General features: G+C 36.9%; 1 long non-coding RNA gene across 2 annotated transcripts; it reads left to right on the plus strand.

Annotated features, from left to right (window-relative positions):
* Positions 1-10,937: 10,937 nt before the first annotated feature.
* LOC122069195 lies at positions 10,938-16,152 on the plus strand. 2 transcript variants are annotated; one of them, XR_006137396.1, is made up of 4 exons: positions 10,938-12,501; positions 13,797-13,876; positions 14,569-14,611; positions 14,984-16,152. It is a non-coding gene; the product is annotated as an uncharacterized LOC122069195 (long non-coding RNA). The 2 variants fall into 2 exon arrangements; XR_006137395.1 differs by having other exon boundaries at positions 10,945-13,876.
* The last annotated feature ends 477 nt before the right edge of the window (positions 16,153-16,629 follow it).

A 16,629-nucleotide genomic window follows, 5' to 3' on the forward strand; every position in this document is an offset into this window, starting at 1 on the left:
GAAATCACTCTTAGATGTTAAATCTGTTTGCCATATATGATCCATTCCCATAAGCTCCATCTGGTTGCATGTAAAGGAAAGGGAAGGGAAGTGAAATCAATTTTAAAAAGAAAAAAGAAAGTTTTATAGTCATGCTTGTGTAACTTAAACTCTTAAGATAGTTAAAAAATATACTTTTCAATGTAATATTTGCTGCCATGGAAATCTGATCGGATAACTTGCACATATAGAGTCAAAGGATTAGTAATGTCCAAAGTGGACTTCCAGAGGGGGACTTAAGGGTGTCAATTTCAAACCGAAACTGAATACCAAAACCTAGCCCAATTAATCAGATTGAATCGAACCGAATAAATTCGGTTCATATTCGGCTTGGGTATGTGAGTATTGCTATTCGGTTCGGTTTGGTTTCGGTTTAGGATGTTAAAACCATTGATTCTGAACCGAAACCGAACCGAATTACTCTTAAAAGTTAAAACCAAAAAATGAAAAAAAAAAAACCCTACTATTGCTAAGACTTAGGAGGGATTTTCCGTATTCTTTTTTGAGTTTTTGACTCTTAGAGGAGGCTAGGTGCGTTGGACATGTTATTATGCTTTTTTTATTATTATTATTATTATTATTTTTTTATTCTAGCTTAGATCTTACTTGAGATTGGCATTTACAATTTTATTCTGTAGGTCGTAAACTGATACATGTTTTGACTATGTTATGGTCAGATTTTGATGGGTTTTATTATCTTTAATAGGTGATTTTGAATGATTATCTGAAGAGACTTTATGATTGATGGAATGTGTAAGGCAAAAATTGGAGAACCGAGTTGGTAACTTGAGCCCATTATGGCATTTGGTCCATCACAGTCATGGTTCAAAAGTGGAAACGTTTTTCAAAACTGAATTAAAACTGAGGTACATAACCGAATTAAAACGAATATCAGAACAAAATTAGAACCGAAACTGTACCGAACCGAATTGAATGTGTTTGAGTATATAAATATGGAACCGAGTCAGTTCTCGATTCGGTTATGGTCCACAATATCGTCGTTTGGAACCGAACTGAAACCAAACCGAATAACTGAAATCCAACCAATTGACACCCTTAGGGGGACTCTTCGATTGGTAAGTTGGTTCTCCGAAAAAATAATATATATATATATATATAAATAAGAATTTGGGAACGAAAGAGTTGTAGGCTTAGTGAAGGGAATTTATGTGTGTTGTACCCAGTGTTATCAAAAATTCGGCTGAATAATTCGCGAATTATTCGGCCGAACCGAATTTTTCTGAATTTTATCAAAAATTCGGATCGAATCCGAATTAAAAATAAAATTCTTTAAAATTCGCGATTTTTTCAAAAGTGAATATAAATCGCGAATAATTCGGACCGAATCCGAATTATTCAGTCCATTTAAACATTATTTAAAAAAAAAAAAAAAAAAAAAAAAACCCAATAAGATTTTTTGACTGAATCCTTAAATTAATCGTCCGAATTATTCCGAATAATTCTCCGTCCGAATAATTCCTGAATCCGAATTTGCTAACTATGGTTGTACCTGTATGTATATCATACTACTATTAAAAGTACGTACACCACTTCTTTGTATACTTTTTAAAAAAAGAGAAAAAAAAGCCATTGGCATCTACAAAAAAAGACAATGACCAAACCCCCTGCAATGGAGGAGAAAATTTTTCAGATTAATAATTAGGAATCAAATTGTGGGCACATAAAAAGTGGGAGGTTTTAAAATTCAAGATAAAAAACCCTTCGACATAAAAAGAGGGATTTTATTTAAATAAATCATAATAAGTATGAATCAAATCGTGGGAGCATTAGTTGGACATTGAGAAAAAAAATTCCAAAAACTATTTGAAAGAAATCGAATGGCTCTCTTGGGTTGCACAAAAGGGGGAGGTTTTAGAAAAGAAATCCCTAATAATTAGGAATCAAATCATGTGAGCATTAGTTGGGGATTGAGGAAAAAAAAATTCCAAAAAAAAATTGGAAAATAAGCCGAACTGCTCTCTTGGGCTGCACAAAAAGGGGAGGTTAAAAAAAAAAAAAAAAAAACACTAATAATTAGGAATCAAATCGTTGGAGCATTAGTTAGGGATTGAGAAAAAAAAAATTCCAAAAACCATTTGAAAGAAACCGAACGGCTGTCTTGGGTTGCACAAAAGAGGGAGGTTTAAAAAAAAATCCCTAATAATTAGGAACCAAATCATGGGAGAATTAGGCTTTGTACTGTAACGATTCTGTTTTTTAAACTTGATTCTGGGTGTGGCACACTTTTTTGTATTTATGTTTTTGGAGTGATTATGTGTCTTAAATGCTGTATGGTAACAAAAAAAAAAAAAAAAAAGATTTTGTAACTTGGAAGAAACAAAAACATGTATGGTTCTAAGATCAATAGGAAAGCACTCCATAAAACAATTGCTCTTGGCTGTATCTATCCAAATCTCTATGAGAACATGGTACTCTTCTCTTTTTTTTAGTATTGATCCACATCGAAAAACCCACAAATAAGAGGTATCAATGCTCTAAAATCGCCCTTTTCCATTAAAGATCAACTCCCAACGCTAATAGGCAGAAAGAGAAAATTTATTGGTAGAAATTCACCCGCTGGACTTGATAAAGAACCTAAAGCAAAGAAAACAGAAATTCACCCAATTAAATTATCAAATCGAATTGGAATATTATATGTTACAACTGGATTTAGCTATTTTTGAGTTTTTGACAGAGCAAACAAACTTCAGAGGATGCGTGCAGCTAGTGGATATCCCTCTTCAGAGCAAAAACTGATTTCTAAACCCTAAACCCGTCAAGATGCATCAAGAGAACAGAATTTCTCATGTAACACAACCTAAATGAATCGGATCAAATCAAATGAAGAGAAAGAGATCGAGAAAAATAGAGAGAGAGAGAGAGAGAGAGAGAGAGAGAGAGAGAGAGAGAGAGAGAGAGAGAGAGAGAGAGAGAGAGAGAGAGAGAGAGAGAGAGAGAGAGAGAGAGAGAGAGATCTCGCAGTGTAGGTTCTCATCGACGGTTGGCGATAAAGCTTCAAAGGTTCTGGAGCATCACACTTCGAGCTTCAGTTAGGCTCTATATGCTTCTCTCTTTAGGTTTTCCAAGATAGAAGAATGTAATAGGGTTTCCACATAACAATCTGCCCATTTCTTATGTTTTGAGTGCAAATTCTGGTTTTACCCTTTCATACTTAAGTGAGAGCCCTGATTCTACGCCTTTTGCTCATAATCGATTATGAGTGTGAGAAGCTTGCTTTTCATGCTCCAAAAAAGGGACTCTAAAACTTAAAAAAGTGCTGGTTCATTTCAAAAAACACAAGAAATTGAACCAGGCTTACTATACAGTTTTTACCCCATTTCTGTTCCGGAAAAATGGAAAAATAACAGAATCCATTTTTAAGAACATTATAACACCTAGCGTTAGTTGAGGATTGAGGAAAAAAAAAATGCCAACAACGATTTGAAAGAAGCCAAACGGCTCTCTTGGGCTGCACAAAAGGGGGAGGTTTCAAAAAAAAAAAAAAAAAACCCTAATAATTAGGAATCAAATTGTGGGAGCATTAGTTGGGGAATCAGAAAAAAAAAATTTCAAAAACGATTTAAAAGAAACCGAACGACTCTCTTGGGCAGTGTAATTAAATGGTCTATTGATTTAATATGTGATTAGCATTTAATTGCTAAACGTATCTTTCCCTTTCTTGCAAGAGGAGAAAAAATTTTAGACTATAATTAGGAATCAAATCATCGGAATATAATAACACACAAAAAGGGGGAGGCTTTAAGAATCTAGACAAAAAACCTTTGACATCAAAAAGATAATGGGGATTTTATTTTAAATAAATCCTAATAATTAGGAATCAAATCATGGGAGCATTAGTTGGAGATTGAGAAAAAAAATCCAAAAAACAATTTGAAAAAAACCAAATGACTCTCTTAGGCTGCACAAAAAGGGGAGGTTTTAAAAAGAAAAAAAATCCCTAATAATTAGGAATCAAATCAGGTGCAGTAGTTAGGGACTGAGAAAAAAAATTCCAACAACGATTTAAAAGAAGTTGATGGCTCTCTTGGACTGCACAAAAGGGGGAGGTTTTAAAAAGAAAAAAAATCCCTAACAATAAGGAATCAAATTGTGGAGCATTAGTTGGGGATTGAGAAAAAAAATTCCAAAAACGATTTAAAAGAAGTGGAATGACACTCTTGGGCAATGTAATTAATGGTCTATTGATTCAGTATTTGATTGGTATTTGATTGCTGAACGACTCTCTCACTTTCTTGCAGGAGATTCATTCACATATGAGCCCTTACCTATATATACCAGAGAGAAGACAAAAGAGCAACTACAGTAACGACAGATTCCTCCTCTTCCCTCTTATGATCTTGATTCACTAGTAGACCCGCTTGGGAGATTAGTGAGGTATTCCCGCCAAGAATATGGAAAGTATTAGGGTGTTCGGGAGATTGATGAGGGTGTGCAAATTTTAATCCCACATTGCCCTAGGGGGAGATTATTGGGCTAATTGATAACCTTTAGTTTCAACATGGTATAACGCATTTTAAAGCCTTGAGGCCCATCAAAGAGGATAATATTGTACCAAGGTCAATGGGATTAGGACGTTACAAATGGTATCAGAGCAGATCCCGACAATGTATGGGACCACAACAGGGATGCTGTGCCAGTGTAGGTATCATGGACCTCCATAGGATCGCGATATGGAGCGTAGCGCGTGTACACACGGTAAAAGGGAGTCGCCCTAGAAAGGGTCTAGTATCCCCTAGTCATCAAATACCAAGGGGGGATACACGTAATGGGTGAAAGGGAGTCGCCACCTAGAAAGGGTCTAGGACCCATAAATGTCTCCCCCAATTAAGGGAGAGAGACTAATGACTCTGATGGATAAGGCTGGTTTGCATAAAGAATTTGGACAAGTGTCAAGTGACAGACTGGGAAGGTGTTAGGCACCCAATCTACCCGGCCCAAAGTTTGTTTGACCAAAGTCTGTTTATACCCTACTAACTAGTCCTAAATCTAGGTCACTGAAAACTCTAAACTAGGTATCTAAGTATGACATGTGAAAACCCTAAGCCAAATGTCTAAATTATGCTAGCTAGGTTATGATGCAAATAATGAAATGATTACGCTAATTAACTTAAAAACCCTAAATGATTTAATTAATGTATTATGAGTCTTAGATTAAGCTAATGAAATAAGCCTAAACCTAGGATTAGTTTAGCAACTTATGAAACCCTAAATTAAACTAATTCGATTAAGTGGGACTGACCTAGATGGATGATCAATGAATTTGTGAGATCCTAAATTGAATTAATTAAAATGATTAATCCCAATCCCTAGTAATTTGTGAAATAAATTATTGCAATCCTACTTAATCTAATTGGTAAAAAGATTTATAAATTAAATGAGACCTAATTAATTTATAAAAAATGAAATAGATTAATTACATTAAATGAATGCATTTTTACTAATCTACCTAATCTAGTATAGGAGGATTAAACTAAACCTAAAGTTTAATTAAATTAATTATGAAACCTAATTGCACTAATTATGTTTATCTTAAGCTAATCTAAGATGAGTTAAACATTTTTCAAAACCCTAGTTAAGCTAATGAGAAGAGAATCTTTTAACTAAATAAATGCAATGCTAATTATCTTCTAAATTAAATATGTCTAATGATTATTTTATGCTATACCTATATTATGTTAGAGTCTAAATGTTATATTAATTGAACCCATTAAATAATTAAAACAACTAATTACGATAAAGAAAAACACTAGTGAAAAATGATATATGAGCTTAAGTAATTAAACTAATCAAAGAAGCTAAATGGAATGATTAAAAAAAGCTAAACAAGCTAAAAGAAGGGAAAGTTGGATGAATTGGAATACAAGTATACTAATTGCACTATTTTAAACAAGATTTGATTTTTTCTATTGCATTTAAAGAAAGAGGGTGAAAAGCTCTAAAAATAAGAAATTATAACACAAACCCTTTCCCCAAATACGTCCTAATGCTACGGGCCGGTTTGAGGGGCCAGCCACGCCCATACTAGTCTACGTCCTAAACTACTTCCCATATAAACTACGTCCCATATATTATTAAGAGAGAAAAGAAAACACAAAATGGTCTAACTTATCAAAATTATTTAATCTACAATGAACAATTAAGGCTATGATGAAGAAAAACAAAAAAATGCAGAGGGATTGTTTCGTGTTTGATTCAGAGAGAGGAAAAAAAAAAAAAAAAAAAAGAAAAGACATGGAGCCATAAAAAAAAAACAAACGATGGAGAGGGAGTTGTGTGGGGTGGCTGGGCTCAGTTAAGGAGAAGAAGATGGGTTTCAGTTGCAGCAAGGAGGGGCATTCGAGATAGGCTTCGGTCACAGGGGAAGCAAGAAAGAGAGAAGGGAGAGAGGTGAGTTGCAGGTTCAGCAAAGAGGAGCAGAAGAGGAGGAGAAGGTGAGAAGAAGGTTTGGTGGGACTGGTTAGCAGTTGCAGCAGCAACGAAACATAAGAGAAAAAGAAGAATGAGAGAAGGAGAAAAGGTGAGTTGCAGGTTCAGCAAAGAGGAACAGAAGAGGAGGAGAAGGTGAGTGGTGTCGGCCATGGAAGAAGAAGAAGAATAAGAAGAAGAAGAAGGGGAAGAGTTGGCAGCTAGAGTTGCAGGTCTATGGATTCGGCAGCAAGGAACAGAAGAGAAGGAGAAGATGAGAAGAAGAAAAAGAAGAAGAAGAGAAAGGAGGTTCGGTGGGACTGGAAGGGATGGAATAAGTTACAAGAGAGGAGGAAGGTTCGGAGGGTTTCAGTAGAAAGAAAGAGGAGGAGAAGATGGGTTCAGGTTCGGTTAAGGAAAAAGAAAGGAAGAAGAAGGGGGTGGAGAGGATTCAGCCATGGTAAAAAAGAAAAGAAGAGAAAAAGAAGAAGAAGAAAAAGAAGGAAAGGGTTGCAGGTTTGGAAGAAGAAATGGGAGGTGGCAGCCATGGAGAAGGGAAGGAGAAGAAGAGGAGGGAGGCGGCTGATTTTCTGCTACAGGGAAAATAAAAAAAGAAAGGAAGAAGAGATGGGAGAAGAGATAAAGAAAAGGGAGAAAGGATTAGGGTTCTTGGATCCTAATCCAAGGGCCTAGATCTAAAGGATAAAACAATTAACAATTAAGTAGAATCATAAAGCCAAATGTAAATTCAAAATCAATTTAAATTAAAACAAACCTAAAAAAATAATTAAGTCTGAATGAACCTAATTACATCTAATTAAACCAATTAAACAAAAATCATATTTAATTGAACCAAAAGACCTAAATATACCTAATTGAATCGGGTTACATCTAATAAACCATATTAAACCAAATTGAAACTAATTAGACCTAATGAATCTAAATGAACCAATCATTAATAAATTAGAACCTAATCTATTAAATTAGATAAACTAGTTCTAAATTGCAATTAGGAGAAGAAAAATACGTTAAACTCAGCTTTAATTAAGAAACAAGGGGAGATAACCTTTGTGCTTCAAGCCCCAAATCGAACCGAACTGAACCGGACTAGATCTCCCAGCTCAAGGAAGGATTAATGTGCTAAACTTTTAGACTTGGAGAATATTTGATTTTAGAGGGAAGAAGTTAGCCAAAACCTTGATGGGGCCATCCTCTCTCCCAAATTCTCAATTTTTTCTCCTCCCTTTTGGAAGAGAGGAAGGGCTATACTTATAGCCTTGGGACTTGAGACAATTCTCTCTTATTTTCGATGTGGGACTAAAAAACTAGAGAGAATTGTCCAAAAAGGCTTGCTTTTGGACAAAGGGGTTTGGGCGCCATGTGGCACTCTTTGCTTGCTCGGAATGGAATCTGATACCGAACTATGGAGTCAATTTTCGGGGGTCATATCTTTCAAACCGTTAGTCAGAATTCGACATGTAATATGTCGTTAGAAAGCTCAGTCCGAGCACTATCCAATGATGTGAGACACGATTGTGGTCTCGAACAAGAACCTTTACAAAAATATGCATAAAGTAGGGACCCGGATCATATAATGAAAGAGAATCGGGCGTTGATTCGTATAGTTCTCGCATCAAATTCTAATTCCGACTTGAGGGGACAAACAACAATAATCTACAACATCAAATTCTAATTTTTGAAAACATTTTCTCTTGAAAGTTTATAGGAAAAAAAATGGTCATTTTCTACTCTAAGCTCGAAAATTCTCCAAGTCTAAAATGTCCAACATGTAATTCTTCTTGTGTCATCATCGCCGGGGGGTGACAAAATTAGGTGTCTACAACATGCAATAGTAGCTTTGTTGTTTTGTTTACCTCCCCTCTCTAAGTTTTAGTCCTGTTGTCTTTTTTGGTCTGGTTCGGGGTTTTCTCCTCAGCTAGCCTGGGTGGCTTATGTATTGTTTTCTCCTTTCTTTTTTATTATATTTTCATTCATTTAAAAAAAAATGGTATAAAGGTCAATCTTGATTCACCTCTAGGGATAGAAGCACTTTGATTGAGTTTAACTTTGCAATTGGAGCAAATGTCTCCTTATTATCAACTCTGTACACTTAACTATGTCCCTTAGCCACAAATCTAGCCTTGTACCTCTCTACTATGCCATCAGAGTGATGCTTAACTGATAATGCTCATCTGCAGAGCCTCAACTCTTCACACATAGCTGCCTTTCATCTGGGATCAGCCATTTCTACGACAAATTTTTGGGGAATGTTGATTGAGGATAAGGCAATCGAATAGTCACAATCATAGTTGGCACGGTGCCAAGGCCGTGGAGGGTTGTCTAGGCGCTTAGGCGAGAAGGCGCCCGCCTTAAGGCGAACAAATGTTATTTTCCCCCCCTATTTTCTAACATTATTTAGTAAGTTATACATACCTTGTATCATAAAAAAACCAAGATTAAGCCACATCAATTCATTAAGAATCAACATTTAGCCACATCAAATCATAAAAAAATGGGTAATTTACAGCGCCACCCCTTGGAGAATGCCAGTATTATAGAAACACCTCTCGGACCCCCTACCGTCAGTCTCCATTAAGTAAGGATTTGAAATGATATTTTTACCCTTTTAACTAAAACAAATAATAAATCATATTTTACTTAAATTACTTCTCATTGAATCGCTAATCGTGAGTCCTGACTGTCTGCAATAGCAGTTACTGCCGGCGATTCCAACTTCTTCTCCGGTGGAACCTCACACACACTCACTCTCTCTCTCTCTCTCTGAACCTCGAGGCCGAAACGGCTACCTTTCATATCCCATAGATCAGTTTGTTTGAGAAAGGCAGGAGGATGCCAGGGAGACTAAACTGAAAAAATCTAAAACAAAGCATGGCTATGGTGTCTCTCCTCTCTCCCTTCCTCGTCTTTGTTCTCATCTTTCCTCTACTCTGCTAAAGCTCAATCTTTCCCAAGAAAGGGACAAACTCTTCATCTTACAAAGTCTCCCATTGTCAATTCACTCAGCTCGCCTAAAATTGAGACACTTCCACCAGCTGTGCAGAGCTTTTGGAAGTGGGTTTGTGAGGAAGGGGTGATTTTGGCAAAATCTTCGCTGGTAATGCCCGGAATTGTACCGGAAGGGCTAGGTCTGGTTGCTCAGAGGGATATACACCAAATTAAGAACACGAAAATGCAGAATATAAGTCCAAAAAAGAAACTAACCGACTCCGTGGTCGTGTGAATACTCTTTCCGATGAGGAACAACAAGGGCATGAAAACCGCAAAGAAAAGAGAATTCCAACATGTACTTCTGAAGACCAGCACCAGAGGATCCCCGTTTCAAAGCCATGGTTATTGAGATCAAAACCACCATTTCCTACCAGAAAGGGTTTTTCAAAAAAAAAAAAAGAAGAAAACAATCGAATCTTTGATTGCGAGTCCAATTCGAATCAAATAAACTAATCAACTTCCAAAATCCCCTTCACTCCAACAAGTCAAACATGCCCATGCCCTCATTGTCACCGCCGACCTCTCCAACAATGCCATCATCATGGGTCACCTCCTTGCCGCATTTGGCTCTAATGGCAGAGAGTCGTTGCTGGTTGTCGCGAGTTCATGTTGGTCGCCGCGAGTTCCTGCTGGTCGCTGCTGTCGTCGATGGGCCATTGTGATCTCCAGTGCTCGATTTGGGAGAAAGTATAGTAACAATTGATTTGAGGATGAGACTTATTACAGGGGCATTTTAGGTCCTTCACATTTAGTAAGGCATTTTGGTATTTAAAATAAAATATAGTAGCTGACATCAGCATATAAGGTATATTCCTTAACGGAGACTGACGGTAGGGGGTTTGAGTCTAATTTGGTGAAAGAGAGGGGGTGTTCCTATAATATTGGCATTCTTCAGGGGGTGGCGCTATAAATTACCTTAAAAAATTAACATTAAGTCATATTAAGTTATAAAAAATCAACATTTAGTGAAATGTTTTTATTTTATAATAAGTTTGACTGGTCAAATGATTTTATTTTTACATGAGACTTTTTGTATTAGTTATAACATAAAATCAGCTTTCTAACAAGTCTAAAATTACTTAAATCTGAGTTGCAATGACAAAGTTATGCTTCGGTCAAACTTATTTTAAAGTGCGCAAATACTGTTAAAATCGTCTGAATGAAAATAATTTTATGGATATCAAAACAAAATATTATTTTACCGGACTTTTGGTTTTTAACAATGTTTTAACGTGATAGAATTTATAAAATTTTCATAATTGAGAATAACCCCCAACATTTAAAAGTTGAAAATTTCCCCTATAACTAAAATCCAGTTTTTATTCTTGAACTGGTGAGTTGACTTTTTATATTTTTGGAAATTGATTTTTAAACTATTTTTATTGGATTCAAGTAGGATGTATTTGTTTATTTATGAATAATATCTTAATTACATGTTTTACTTAAATGATATTTGGCAAAAATAAGTGTCAAAACACAAGGCGACTGTCACATAGGCCCCAGGCAAACCGCCTGGACAACTAGGTGACGCCTTGACAACTATGGTCACAATTTGTAGGAGAGAGAGTTATAGGATACAAACTCGGCTATAGAGTTCGTACAAGCTCATTTTTCTTTTCTTATTGGAAGATCTGACTCAAGGGAATAGGTTGGAATATTACCTGAATCAAGCGGAGGATCAGGAGAGGGTTCTTGGCATGTCTTCTTTTCCCTCTATATACAAGTTACTCTTTTCCTTCATTGTCTCCAATGAACTCTAGTTCTCTTGTATCTCCATCCAAAACAACTCTCCCTGCCTCATGTTCTTGAGCAGTCCCAACTTCTTTCATATTTCCTTTATTTGTAGATTTACATATATCAAAAGAGGAGGATGGAACAGGTGAATATTGGATCATGTTTTCCATACGACTCTCCCCCTTAAAGAGTTGTCACAAATGTGGGGAAAAAAGGAACAGATTCAAAGAAGGTGACATCCATAGAGACAAGACTTTTGTGAGAGGGAGGGTGATAACACTTGTGTCGTTTTCCAATTGGAGAATAACCCAGGAAAATGCATTTGGGGGCTTGGGGGTCAAGTTTGCTATGCTCGAATTTATGAACTTGAACATAGCAGACACAACCAAACACTTTTACAGGGATGGGAAAGGCAAATGAGCAAGAATATAAACCTCTAATGGAGAGCGGAACCAAAGAATAGTTGAGGAAGTATGGTTGATGAGAAAGGTAGTTGTTAGTAAAGCTTGGACCAAAAAGTTATTGGAACATGCATCCTAAACAATAAACTCCTAGTAATTTCAAGCTAGTGGCATTCTTCCTTTCAGCTACCCCAATTTGTTGAGGGGTGTCAACACAAGAAAGCTGATAGAGAATGCCATGATCCCTTAAGAATTTTTGTAGTCCTCCAAACATGTATTCACCCTCGATCAGAGTGAACAATTTTTACCTTTGTTTCAAACAATTTTTGTAGTCCTACAAACATGATCACCCCAATACACATCCAAGGAGTTGAACACTTGACCACCCTGTTCTAAACTCATGTTCACTACCGTTTCACTTAAAAGTTCAAACTTTTAGGGAAGGGCAGCATCATGCATACTTCAAAAATTTATATTGGTGATTTTTTTGATTGGATACTTAGGAGATTGTGTTAGATTTTACTTCTCTTTCAGTTTCAGACTACAATTAGAGAACTTTCGCTTTCTTTTTTTAAATATGCTTGCAATCCAATGATGGAGGGTGGAATATAAAATCAAAATACCGTCGCGAGTGTGGTGTGAGCCGGTGGCCCTCTTCATCTCTTCTTTCTCTTCCCATTCTTGTTATTACATTCCATAGCCCTGTTTCCTGCTTCCACTCCTCTGTCCATCCATTGTATTCTTTATCTGGCTTAAATTTCCTTACCACTGGATTATTCTCTGTTACCATTACTGTTGGACTGAACTTGGATCTGCAGAAACTTCATACGAGTCCCAAGTGGCCTGAAACTTTGGAGTAAACCCCTCCTTCCTAGACGATGGAAATACCAAGGTTTATTTTACTATATTGTACTCCCTTTTTCCCATATTTCTCTTATCCCTGCATTTTGCTTTTAGTTCCAAGATTACCCTTCCCCACTTATGCCTTCCCTTCTATTTATTTGTTCCCTTCTTCTTGTAGCCTTGGAATTTTATTAATTTACAGCCTTACCACTACTTGCATTATTTTGAGTTTCCACTTGCTATTGTACATTTATATAGTGCTGGACTGCGACCGAAATTACAGATTTTGCATCCACCTCATTATTTGAGGTGTGAAGTATCCAGATGGACCCATAAGTAATCCAGACCTCACCCATCTCCCTGCGATACATCTGGGTTGCATTTTAATTTTACTACTTACATTCCCCATCGCTACAAAGCATTTTCTGGTGTGGACCAAATCATACAGACCAGCAGAGGATGGTTTGCGACCGATTAGTGGAGACTGATTATAGGCTAAGACCGACCGACTGTATAGCAAAAGATTTCAGTCTAGGAAATGGAGACTGATTAGATAATTGGTCAGTTTCGGTCTGTGCTCCATTATTAGACATAAATGCCAGTCCAATAAAAAACGACTGGGACTGACCAATTGACACACTTAGTAGGAGTTGATCTTGAGTACGGTTGGCAATAACTTGAGACTTGCTTAGTTGGGCCCCTGTTTGTTAGGGTTGGTATGACCCTCAATTTTTCTTAAGGTAAATGCTGTGTCTGGTACAGTAAACCCTGAGGCTTCACCCTGGTTGCTCGAATGAAATTCGTGAGTCCTTGCATGCTTGGCAATTAAGCTAGGGTGAGGGTTGATCAATAGGGTCAGAGTTTCGTATTGGTGAAATCCAATCCAAACTTTACCTGTTGACATCTTTAATTTTGAGCCCTTAATCTCGAACACGGATTTTATTTAAAATTGCAATAGCCATTGCTTCTTACGATCTCTCATCTAGCTTTCTCTCTTAAAATGCTTCTTGTACACTTTATCCAAGATAGCCTTATCTAGAAATGCTTGATTTTATTATATATTTATATTTGAAATTACCCCAAGGGGGTAGCTCAGTTGGCAAATATCAACACCTCACGATTAAAAGGTCATGTTTTCAACTCTCCTCGGGTCCTACCTATCGTATCATATATATATATATATATATATTTGAAACTTCTTCCTTACATTTCGTGCTTTCTTTATTTACCCTTCCAGAGGTTGAATTGTCATATTTAACCAATTCTTTCTTAGTGAAAGTAGTTTTACTTACAACTGAGCCTTTTTTTTTTTTTTTTTTCTTTGCAACTTTTTTCTGTCGACAGTCTGAGAATTATATTGAGAATCAGTTGCAAGATCAAGAGTCCATCAGTCTAATACAAGAAAACAAGAAGCTCCAGGCTCAGTAAGTGAAAAATAAATCCGCTTGATTTTTAATGGATACTTTCTTAGTTTTTCTTCAGCACATAAGTTGTATGACTTTAGGTACCTTACCTGAATTGAGATCCTAATAGTAGCTTGAGAAATGCACTTAAACACCATGCTTATTAATGCTATATCAGCATCGTAGAGCTGTAAACGGATTGGATTAAGTCTGGATGTGCCTATCACCGTATCCTGTCAAGAAAATCTGGAATTTTAACTAGGTACATATGCCTAAATCCTTCTGATTAGTGATCAGATATGGCTAAACGATTTTTTCGGTTTCATCGTAAACCTAATTGGTTACTTGCAATTATGTAAATGGATGGTTCAAACTGCACTCCAACCCAGGGCATTCCCCAGTCATATCATCCTAGTATCAATTGAATATGGGATAAACCAGATCGGATTTGTATCACATTGGAAGTTGGCCAATCCACATGTGTGTTAGTTGGACAGGATATAGATTGAATCTGGATTAAAATCATGTCCCTTCATGGCCACACTGCATAGAAAGATCTGGATAAAGCAGAAGATTTATTGCTCCTCTCTCTTGACAACACAACCTGACAGCTGACTTGGCAAACAAGGCTTTACATTACATGGAGCCAAAGATGATTTTCTAGTTATTTGTACTTTTGGAAGGACCTTGAATTCGATTTCTGTTTATTTCAGGTGCTCAGAATACGAGAGAAGGGTGGAACAACTTATTCTCAAGGTACTTAACATAAAATGACAACTTATAAGTACTTTCACATCTAATGGAAACAATGGTGCTGAATAGTCTTTCAAACTTTGAAAATTTACAACCAGAGAAAAATTTGTCTTATTCTATTAAGTTAATTTTCAAAAAGGAAAAATACCATTGAGAGAGAGAGAGTTTTGAATATTTTCATGCCGATCCCTCTTAACATGATTACTCAGTAAATTTCTGGTGGTATCTTTCACTTTTTTCGAACATAAAATAAAGAAAGCAAGATGCTCACTCGTTAAAAATGATTACTAAAATACTATGGGTTTTATTTATATGTGCATTTTGAGCATTTGAGCACTTGTTGCTCAGGGTTGTCATTTTTATTTATCTGCGTAGGAGCAACAGCTCAGAAGTGAGCTAGAAGAGGTCCAACTTGAGTACACAAGGCTTTTGGATGAATCACAAGCAACGGATTCAGTAAAGATGGAGAGCAGGTAAAATGGTGGATCAGTAAAGATGGAGAACAGGTAAAATGGTGGATTTATCTGTGTAGGAGCAACTACAGCTCAGAAGTGAGCTAGAAGAGGTCCAACTTGAGAGCGCAAGGCTTTTGGCTGAATCACAAGCAATGGATGCACTAAAGGTGGATGGTGGTTTTATCTATGTAGAAGCAACAGCTCAGAAGTGAGCTGGAAGAGGTCCAACTTGAGTACGCAAGACTTTTGGCTGAATCACAAGCAATGGATTCAGTAAAGGTGGAGAACAGGTGAAATGGTAGATTCCCCCTGCGTCTTCCTCCTCTCCCCTTGTGTGCTTATTCTTTCATATGTAAGTTGAAATGGGTTTTTTTTTTTTAAGTATGCCAGTGTATCAGAAATTAGAATGTCATTACACTTGGTGGGATAGGGGGCTCATCGACGTCAAATTTTTCCGTTAATATGTTGTAAAAATGTAGAAACAGATTGTAATTGCCACTGATGTGAATATGGAAGTATGTCAGCGCCCTTCCACTAAAACTGATGGTGTCAACGTACTCCACCGCCTCCCTTGTATTTGCTTACATCTTGTCTGGCTTTTTTGGCATGTCAACATATTGTTTGGAGTTTTATCCTTATGAAGACGGCAGACGAAACGACACCAAATGCTGCAATTTTTCATCTCAGCAATTTTTGGAGATCCAACTGAGGCTCAGTTGCAATGGGACGTTCGGCAGTGAAAATATTCAAGTCGAGTCTCATAACTCTTTTTGAGGATTTACTTAGAAATTTTTTGACTCCCTTCCTAGCCAAGGAATAGTATGGCATTGCATCAGGGGAAGGTATTGCCAGGAATTTATACTTGACAGCATTATCAGACCTGCTACCTCCAGAAGGACCAGATCAAAGAAAAACTATGGAAGGAGCTTGGTTCTTAGTTCTTACACAGGTCAGGTTTCGGATTTATTAGAGTTTGCAATATGTCAAAATGTTGCCTTAAAATCTGGTGCTACGGGAAATTGCTGTGGTTGGAGTAATATTATGTATACATGGAATGCATTTTAATACATGAGAGGGTATTGGATTGAATTAGACTAAATTTGAGATCAGTAATCCAAACCAGACCTTTTCAATGGTCAGAATAGTCATGTCATCTGTAGAGTAGGTGGAGTATTTAATACATGGGAGTTGGTGTTTGATTAAATAGGAATAAAATTTGGCACATCTAATCCAGACCACGAGTCTTCAACGGTCAAAATAGTCACATCATCTGTACACTTGGCAGGTCGTGTTTGAAAGGTTCCCATGACGTGTACATGAACCTTTTTCCTAACATTGAGTTATTCCCTGTGGTCATGTAAGTGTGAAAATTGTCTGCAATCGGTGCATCAATGCAGTGAACATCGGGTGGTTGGGAGTCCTTTAGGGCGTGTGCTCAGATGTTCTCAACCATCCGATGTTCATTGCACCTCATCGCTTGTTGTAGAGGATGTGGATTTCGTCATATAATGATATAGATCTATGCTAGGGGTGCATGTTGGTATGAAATCAGTCTCAATTTTGTAT

Source organism: Macadamia integrifolia, unplaced genomic scaffold (genome assembly GCF_013358625.1).
Source record: "Macadamia integrifolia cultivar HAES 741 unplaced genomic scaffold, SCU_Mint_v3 scaffold553, whole genome shotgun sequence".
Classification (NCBI taxonomy): Eukaryota; Viridiplantae; Streptophyta; class Magnoliopsida; order Proteales; family Proteaceae; genus Macadamia; species Macadamia integrifolia.